Source organism: Ambystoma mexicanum, chromosome 10 (assembly GCF_040938575.1).
Source record: "Ambystoma mexicanum isolate Mex_15411 chromosome 10, UKY_AmexF1_1, whole genome shotgun sequence".
Classification (NCBI taxonomy): Eukaryota; Metazoa; Chordata; class Amphibia; order Caudata; family Ambystomatidae; genus Ambystoma; species Ambystoma mexicanum.
In genome coordinates, this window is record NC_090932.1 from 1,127,055,757 (window position 1) to 1,127,064,627 (window position 8,871).

The following is an 8,871-nucleotide window of genomic DNA, read 5'->3' on the forward strand; positions in this document are numbered from 1 at the left end:
TATGTCCGATATACCTTCCAAGTGTCTCCGATTGATGAAATGTTTCCTGTACCTATGCAAGAACACAAGTACCCTTGTTGTAGACTGCTAATGTTGCCCTTGAAATACAACTTTTATCATTCTGATTACAACAAGAATGAAGAGGCTAAGGAGACTGAAAGGGAGTTTGCCATCCTTATTTTGATCTCTGCAAGCAGATATCAAACTAAGGGTTGTGATCGTGACAAGGGGGGGGGGGGTGGTGGGGCGCAACAAGTTATTCTATATCCCTTCATTCCTTTGGTCCGGTGAAGGCGGCCCCAAAGGTGTCCATGCCCAGGGCCCCAAAAGTGGTTAAGATGGCCCTGGTTGGTGTAAGGGGCTGTTATTTGTCCTGTTTGACCCTAAAATACAAAAAAGGTAGCAGGCGCCCCTCTCTCGAAAGAACATGGCATGATAACCTGTTCAGTGGTTTTAACCACTTTGAGAGTTCGCAGCCATCTGCTCTTTGCTCACTGTACCTTTCACAGATGGGAAATTCTCATTTGCATATTAGTCTTTGTCCCGCCCACATGGGCAGTCCAGCACCAAAATCCGAAATATTGAGAGATGGGCGCCTGCTACCTTTTTGTGTTTTTGGAAGGAAATTGGGGTTGGTCACCCTAAGTTACCTGGGGGCAACCAGACGTGGAAACACGTGTATGGGGTTGTTGTTGGTACTCTTGTTCAGAAAGGAATTAACATAGCATTTCGGTGCTGGACTGCCCATGTGGGTGGGACAAAGACTGATATGCAAATAGATATTTCCCATCTGTGAAAGGTACAGTGAGCAAAAAGCAGATGGCTGCGAACTCTCAAAGTGGTTAATAACTGCTGAACAGGTTATCATGCCGTGTTCTTTCGAGAGAGGGGCGCATGCTACCTTTTTTGTATTCCTGTTTGACCCTAGTCAGTGGATAACCTCAGTCCTAGGGGGCAACTGCCCTGGGCTCAGGACATTTTTCACTTTGTAGAATCTGAACAACTCCTAAACGGGACCTCTTTTAAGGGGTGACAGCCTCTGCCCTTTTACAACACTGTTTGGGTTCCAGTACTTTGAACAGGCCCAGTGTTTGTGCTATTCAGCCTATGAAATTGGCCCTTAGGGTGGGACTTTATGATTCAGCCAAAGCATAATATTTTTTTCTTAATGAGTAATTTAGGGATTCTCCTTACCCCCTTGCTGCCTTTCTTTGTCCTCCTGTGCAGAGGCCAATACACCTGCCCAGTGATAAACTCCAACCACTCACACCCTCTCTCCATTGCTTTATCTAGTATTCTGCCACAGAATAAACCATACAGTAAATTTGATGCTATGATCAGAGTCTCTAGGGAGGCATCAACTAAAGACTGTGTCAATCATATGTGTACTTACCAGCAAAAGACAGGCCTGTTTAAAAGGTATTCCCTTAAAAAAGTTAACGTTTCACAGATATGTTGTACGCAACACTAGGCCACGTGCACCCCCTCTTACTTTAGGTTGCATTCACTCCCTCGCAACTTACGCTGCGTGTGCTCTCGTGCATCTCTAGGCTGCAAGCGCCACCTTTTACTTTAGTTGCGTTCCCTCCCTCACAACTTAGGCTGAGTGCGCTCCCTTTTACTTAGGCTGCATGCACCCTGTGCATTTTCTAGATAGCTTGCGCTCTCTCTCTACCCGGCTGTGTGTACCCCCTCCTTCCCTCTGCCATTGCGTACCCCACATCCCCCGCTGGCCTTTCCCTCCCATTGTTCTTAGCTCCCTCCCCTGATCTTTGTGTACTGTTCTAGACGTTTTGTTCTCCACGGTTGTTGGCTTACATTGCATTGGCTGCATTCCTGCTGTGTTCATCCTTTACTTCTAGGTTCCTTTGGTGATTGTTCTGTTCCTTGCTGTTTTTGTTTCTCCAGGGTTGTTTGCTTACATTGTACTGCCTGCATTCCTGCTGTGTTCATTCCTTAAAAGGAAAGTGCACTCAAAAATGTTATTGTCCCGAGCCATCGGGCATGTGTTTTTAAGCATAGTGCGATCGATCGTAAACATTTTTCCTATGCATCTTACCTTAGTTTTCCTCACTTTTACACATGCGAAAAGAACGGGTCAGGTGCTGCCATCGTGTGCTAATCTCATCCGTTGCTGCATCGCCCTCGTGGCACTGAATCATATTACCCGCCCCTGAAGCTGACATCACTATTACAAACAATATGCTCCACCTATTTTCATGACGTTAGTGGGCAGCGTAGCCAAACGCGCCCAGTCATCACCCACGCCACAACGTTAGTTAATGCAGAACCCGGAACATCAACACACACATCATCTCACAACGCGTCCCAAATCAGATTTTCCAACAATACTTTTAAAGAAAACATCATTAATCTGCAATTTAGCATTTGTTTTTATTTAAGAAAGAACACTCCAAAAACCACATTATCAAGATCCGCTGATTGCGATCAACTACCAATTGTCGTGTGTCTTTTAGAAAAGACAAAAGTTGAATAGTCACCTTCTAGCGCACTTGTGAAGGTTGCTTAGCAAAAGTTAATAACAACACTCATACGACTTGATTCATTAGTCAAAAAATGTATTATTTAATTGGCTCAAAGTTTTGATATTGCCCTCACTACGTGTTTCCCCAAACTGGTTGGTTCATCAGGAGGGTTTTGTTATAAAACAATATTTGTGTCAAAAGATTAAACACAACTGTTGTAGCAATAACACAAGTAAAAAACACACATATTGCACTTGAGAAAATAAGGATAGCGTTTTGACATGAGTCTTAGTTTGTGGTCTGAAGAAAACAGGCAGGTAGCTCAGTTAATGAACTCATTATGTCAGCTAATGCGATGTGCACATTACAAAAAATATTAAAGCAGTGCACAAGCAGCCAAGATTTGGGCCTGAACAAGAGACCGAGGCACTTACTAATGTGCAGCCAAAGGGGCAGCGGGGATGAGAATTTCCAATAACATAGACGCCACCGCAAAACAGCATTAGAGCAGAAAAAGCGGGAGAAGATAAAGGGGGTGAAGGAATACTGTAAAGAATATGCCAAAATAAGGGGCACGAAGGCAGCGGTATATGGTGAAGTAAACACAAAGGAGGCAGTGGGTTACAACCAACCTCCTTCAGGAGTAATACACAATGTTCCCCCTCCTCAAAATAGGGTCAAAAGAGGCAAGAATCTCCTTGCCAATCAAACCCACACACCCCAAGAAAAAGCAAGACAACAACAGAGAGGGGTAGACATTTATCCAACACCCACAACCAAAAAACCCATTTGGTACAGGGGAGTTTTGGCGGAATAGCACAGCGCCAACATGGTCGCCTGAAAAAAGCATGAATGGGGCATAACATAAGGACGCCCCTGAAACACACATGGTTCACCAGCACAGGCATATCTAGACACATAATAACGAAACGGTAAGTAAGCAATTAAGGGGTTAGCAGCAACCACCATAAAGGGACACATGCGGCGCAAACCAGATAAACAGCGGCTAGAAAGCTAAGGGAACAAGGTCCAACAGAAGCCTGACTGACGCCGACAAGGATCAACGGAGAACTTCAGGAAAACCCAGACAAAAGAGAAATGAGTGAGGAGACAAATCACAGACAATTACATGTCAGTTAAAAGATATATAGAAGCTTAGTAAAATAGGGCAACAATAGCCCACTAGACATCGGCAAATAGCGGAGGAAGTACGTTTAGGAAATAAGTAAGGCAACAACAGGCCAACGCTGGATGGCCGGGGCCAAACGGCTGCAAGTAGCACATAACCTGAAAACAGGTTAAAAAATTAAAGGGGACTCGCTGAGAAAGCAGTAGCGTTCACCACTCAACACAATATAGCAGGCCAACGCCGGACAGCTGGGGCCAAAATGGGGCTGCAAGTAGCACAAGAGCCTGAAAACGGGTTAAAAAAAATGAAAGGGGTCTCGCTGAGAAAGCAGTGGCGAACACCACTCAACACAATATAGCAAGTGGCTTACAACAGTAATACTACAAACTAATACTACAAACTAAGTTAGTACTTGGGGGCTTCCAAAAAGAATATTTACAAACACTAACATAATACAGTAAGTGAATTAATAAAAAAATACAGGACCAGCCCACATTGAATACAGTATAAAGTCAAGCTAGGGTAGCATACCCCAAACACTGCACACGCAGAATGGACACAGGGAGAAGGCCCAGATAATTCATAGGCCCAGCAGAAGTGCCAGAAGGCCATGTTGAAGGTGGAGGGGGGGGGGGTTGTAAGAAAGTACTCCAGCAAATGTAAGAAATAGAACGGTGCTCAGAATCGATTACAACCAGAAACGGTTAGAGCAGCATCCACCAGGATTCAGGGGAAGACAAGGGACAGACTATCTTGAACAAACAGAAGTTTGAATAAAAAGCAGATACCAGGCAGGGTAAAATAAGAGTCCAACACATAAGGGTAAGACCATACCAAGCTATAGTCATAGCAAAAAGCTGGACCAATAACGGGCCGAATAATTACAGCATTAGAATGCAACCCTGCACGAGCAAGACCAGGTAATGGCAAACCCTCCACAAAGGGCAATACCGGTCACAGGGAAGGGGCGAGCCCCACCTGCAATTGGCAGATAATTTGGCCATTGAAAGAGATAGAGGAGCAACTTTTGGGGAAACCTGGATGCCGGTAACCCATCCAGGTGTGGTGGCACGGGCCAGGGGGCACAACCCTGGACCTCGTGCCCAAAAGTGTACGTTATGTATGATATGGTTATTACTATTAAGACTATTTATTTTGTGTAATATTACTTAATGTACAATAAAAACCCACAGCCTTTTAATTCCCAACACTTACACAATGCGTCAGTAATCATAGAGGAATCATAATATGGGTAACTGTTGCCAAAATCTTGGCTCCACTGGTTATAGCCAGCGCTGCTGAGGGGGCACCCCGCAGCTCGCAAGCGAGGGCAAGTAACCTGGGGGGCAAGAGGGTGTAAGGGGAGGGGCAGAACACAGGCTGTTAGACACATGGTCTGCACTCCCCATCCCATCTCCCTCAGCTACAAAGAGACAGGAAGGACAGGATGGGGCCTCACAAGGTGCAAAGCCCATTAACATGTGCCGCACCTACATGAGAAATCCAAGGGGCAGGAAATGACAGCTGGTGACCTGCGAGGGTCACCAGGAGGCACTAACTACTGGCGGCGCCAGCCTTTGGGGGTGGGGTAAGCCACCCCCACACACAGGCAGCGCCAGGGCCATCATGAGGGACTATAAGGAGCTGCCTGGGCAGCAAACAGCAAAAACCCCTGGGTGCTCCGTACAAACAAAGCCCTATAAGTTGATCTGCTTAGGCAGACAATTTTCTCTTTTCCCAAGAACCCACCCACCCACCCAAGAAAAGAAGGACAAAAGGGGTGAAGAAAAGAAGTACGGGGACACAAATGGGGTCCACGTTACAAGGCCACGAACGGGGCCCATGTCGTGGTGGGAAGAGGAAGGTGGCACGGACCAGGGGGCGCAACCCTGGACCTCATGCCCAAAAGTGTACATTATATGATATGGTTATTATTATTATCACTATTTATTTTGTGTAATATTACGTAATGTACAATAAAAACCCACAGCCTTTTAATTGCCAACACTTACACAATGCGTCACTAATCATTGGGGAAACATAATATGGGTAACTGTCACCAGCATCTTGGCTCCACTGGTTATAGGGGCTGGCCCTGGGAATACTGAGGACTTGATTTCGAATCCCGGGTCCGGCACCAACTGACAAACGAAATATATTTTTTCAAAGTCGGACTCATCAAAGCACCTTTTTACCTTGGTGCAAGTAAAAAAAAAAAAAAGAAAAAAAAAATACATCTTTTTAAAGCTTCTGGGGGAAAGAGGCTAAAAACCAGCATTTAAAAAATCGACACTTTCCTTTCCAAAAAAGTGGAAAGGTGAAGCAGAGGCAGGAACTGAAACGGCATTTGAAAGCCGTATTTCAAGGAAGAAGTACCACGTTGCCTAGGGCTGAACTTTCCTGCATACTGGGCAGCACGTGGGCAGGAGCGCAGAGCATTCTGGTTGCACGCACAGAAGGCAGAAATGCAGGCGTACAGGAGGGGCTAATTGCAAACAGCTTGACCCAAAAGATCCAGCAGAATAGCAGAGGAGAAGAAAAGGGAGTTCAGGAATGGGCAACGAAGGCGGAAAGGAAAATGGGGCACAGTGGGTGTCCGAGGCACTCCCTGGTGCAGACCAAACCAGGGAGATGTCACCACTACTGATTGACAGCAAGTCATGGGGGGCTGTAGAGGAGGCCCTCCTTCAGGGGAAGAAGAGGCAAAGAGAGGCACCCAGCACAGCAGCAAGAGAGGCAGCAGAGGCCCTGAGGAAGAAGAGCAAGAAAGTGAAAAACACAGGTACTGTGAAAAGCAAAACTGAAAAACGTATTTTAAAAATGTTACTCACCTTCAAGGCTGGTCCAGGTGTTTGGCAGAATCCACTGTAGTTCCCTTGGGGAGCACTACAGCAGATTAAGACTACAGGTATATGCAATAAATTCCCTTTGGTATCAGTCGGTACCACAAAGATTTAGTTAGTAGCTGTGGCTGGGCAGTCAGACTTATCTCAAGAGGAAGATGAGCAGTATTCAGGGTTTACCCATTAGGACTACAGTACTATGGTACAAGGAAACACTGACCAAAACTTTGTATTAAAAAGAATATATATATTTATTTTCCGCACTTACAGTTCAACACATAAATCACATTTATCAAAGCAAGTTAAAACAGTCAAGAAAAGTATACACACTCCCTATTTAAATTATAGACAAGTTTGAGCCAGAGTGAAAACTGAGCAAAATGGCACAGGGTCACCCAAGCAAAAATGGCACTCAAGTAATTTCTCAAAAGGGGAGGGAAAGGACAAGTTATACAGGATTAACCTCTTAAACACACAAGCAACACTTCCCAAGTGGATTGTGAACAAGTTAGGCAAGGTAGCACTTTAACAATAGTCATACATGGGTGATAACCGAGGAAAATGGCACTTCAGCAATACTTAAGAGGGAAGGAAGAGTGGTTATAAGAGTTTTTGGTGCACCAACACAGTTGAGGGTGAAAAGAAATCTAGTGAAGGCAGTTGTAACAGATTTAACCAAAGTGAATAGGCCTGTGCCAGAGTTAGTGGTACAGGGCAATGTGTCCAGGATCAAACTGATCTAGTCGCTGCAGTCAAGTCTTTGGTTTAATGATTCAAAAGGAGGGTGCAGAAGGTAAAAGATAATGTTAGTCGATAGGGGCGGCCAACCCAGGAGGTAGGTAAAGGATTTCAAACACCTTTAGCAGTACCCCTCGAAACGGGAGGCCTGGCGGAACAATGTACCTGAATAAGTGGAAGCGGCTCCTGCGGTGGCAGTGGTTCCTGGCAGTTCCTGCAGTTCTGTTGTCCAGCAGAGGAAGAGAGGCTCTCGTCGTGGAGGAATGTTTGAGTTACTGCACTGCCCAGGGAAGAAGCCAGCCGCGGTGATGCTGAAACAGATTAAAAGGTACACTCCTTTGAAACGCGGTCGTGGTGGACGGGTGCCTGGCTATCCGGTCTCCGAGTGCAGGGCACTGGCAATTCGACCAAGGCGGGTCCTGTAAGGTGATTGGCGAACTGGTTGGCCCCACCAGCTCAAGGGAAGAAGACTTTTGCAGAGGAAGATCTTCTCATGTCGTTGGAGAAAAGTGGTGACGATCTGCAGCAGGGATTCACCGGTGGTTCAGTTGTTGCAGATGTCTCAGCTTCTCTCCTCTTCGGGTTCTTAGTTCCAGTGGCAACGTCTTGTCCCCCAGTCCTCAGGACCCTGTTTTTATGCAGCAAGACCCCCATTCATACAGCCTAGCTGTCACTCACACAGTGGGGTGGCTCTCCTGGTGGGGGAACCCCCCAGCCAATCAGGGCAGAGTGCAACTTGGGTTGCATAGGCAACCCTGTCCAGGGTGCCAATTCCCCCTCCCACACATCCTGTCTACCCCAGACTCAGTGGCGCCTAGAGGAGGGCTTCTGTGCAGAAGCCCGCCAAAAGGACAAGCAAAGGATCCCCGACCTGGGTTAGGACTATAGAGAAAGACACGAGAAAGAAATTCAATCAAAGTTCTGGCAATAAAAACCTACTGGAGTAAAGTTAATTTTAAAATAAACCGGCGGTATGTTAGAGGCTGTCAGTAAAAGTGGTAGCCTCGAACAATGGGAAAATCCCATAGGAAAATATTCACGGTCGAATATTTACGGTAGAAACCACTGCCACCAGCCAGAAACCTTTGAGAGAGGGACTGTACGGTACCCCCTCGAAAATGAACACTAGGGAAAAACTATTAACCCTTCCCAGTACCTCCATAGTAAGATGGGTTGTACTGGTTTTGTTCATAAGAATTGACTCGTAAAGTCAATGGGGACTTTACATGCCCTGGGAGACAGTAGTCAGTCCCAGGGTATGGAGTCTATGTTTGGGGGTCGCTACAACACCCCTGTGGTACGGCACGGAGGGTGCTGTGTACCACACATGTAAAAAGATGATTCCTATGAGGGTGAGAAAATCTCATAGACCATAAGCACACAAGATAGCCTAAAACACACACTAGCAACCTGTCTAAGAGTGGGAAAAAAGGGTCTCACTCTTAGCAGGAGAAACAAATAACCCCTCAAATCCAGCAAAGCTGCTGGGGGACTCTATAGGTAAGGGAAATTAGCCATAGAAGAGAATTCTCCCTAACACCAGGCAATTCGCCCAAGAAAAGCAGCAGGGGAAGAGGGACATGGGAGAAGAAGAAGAAGGTCAAGAGGTTTAGACATGCATATGAGGTTTCCGACACAGACACAGACAGCAGTGCGGATGAGGAAACAGAACATC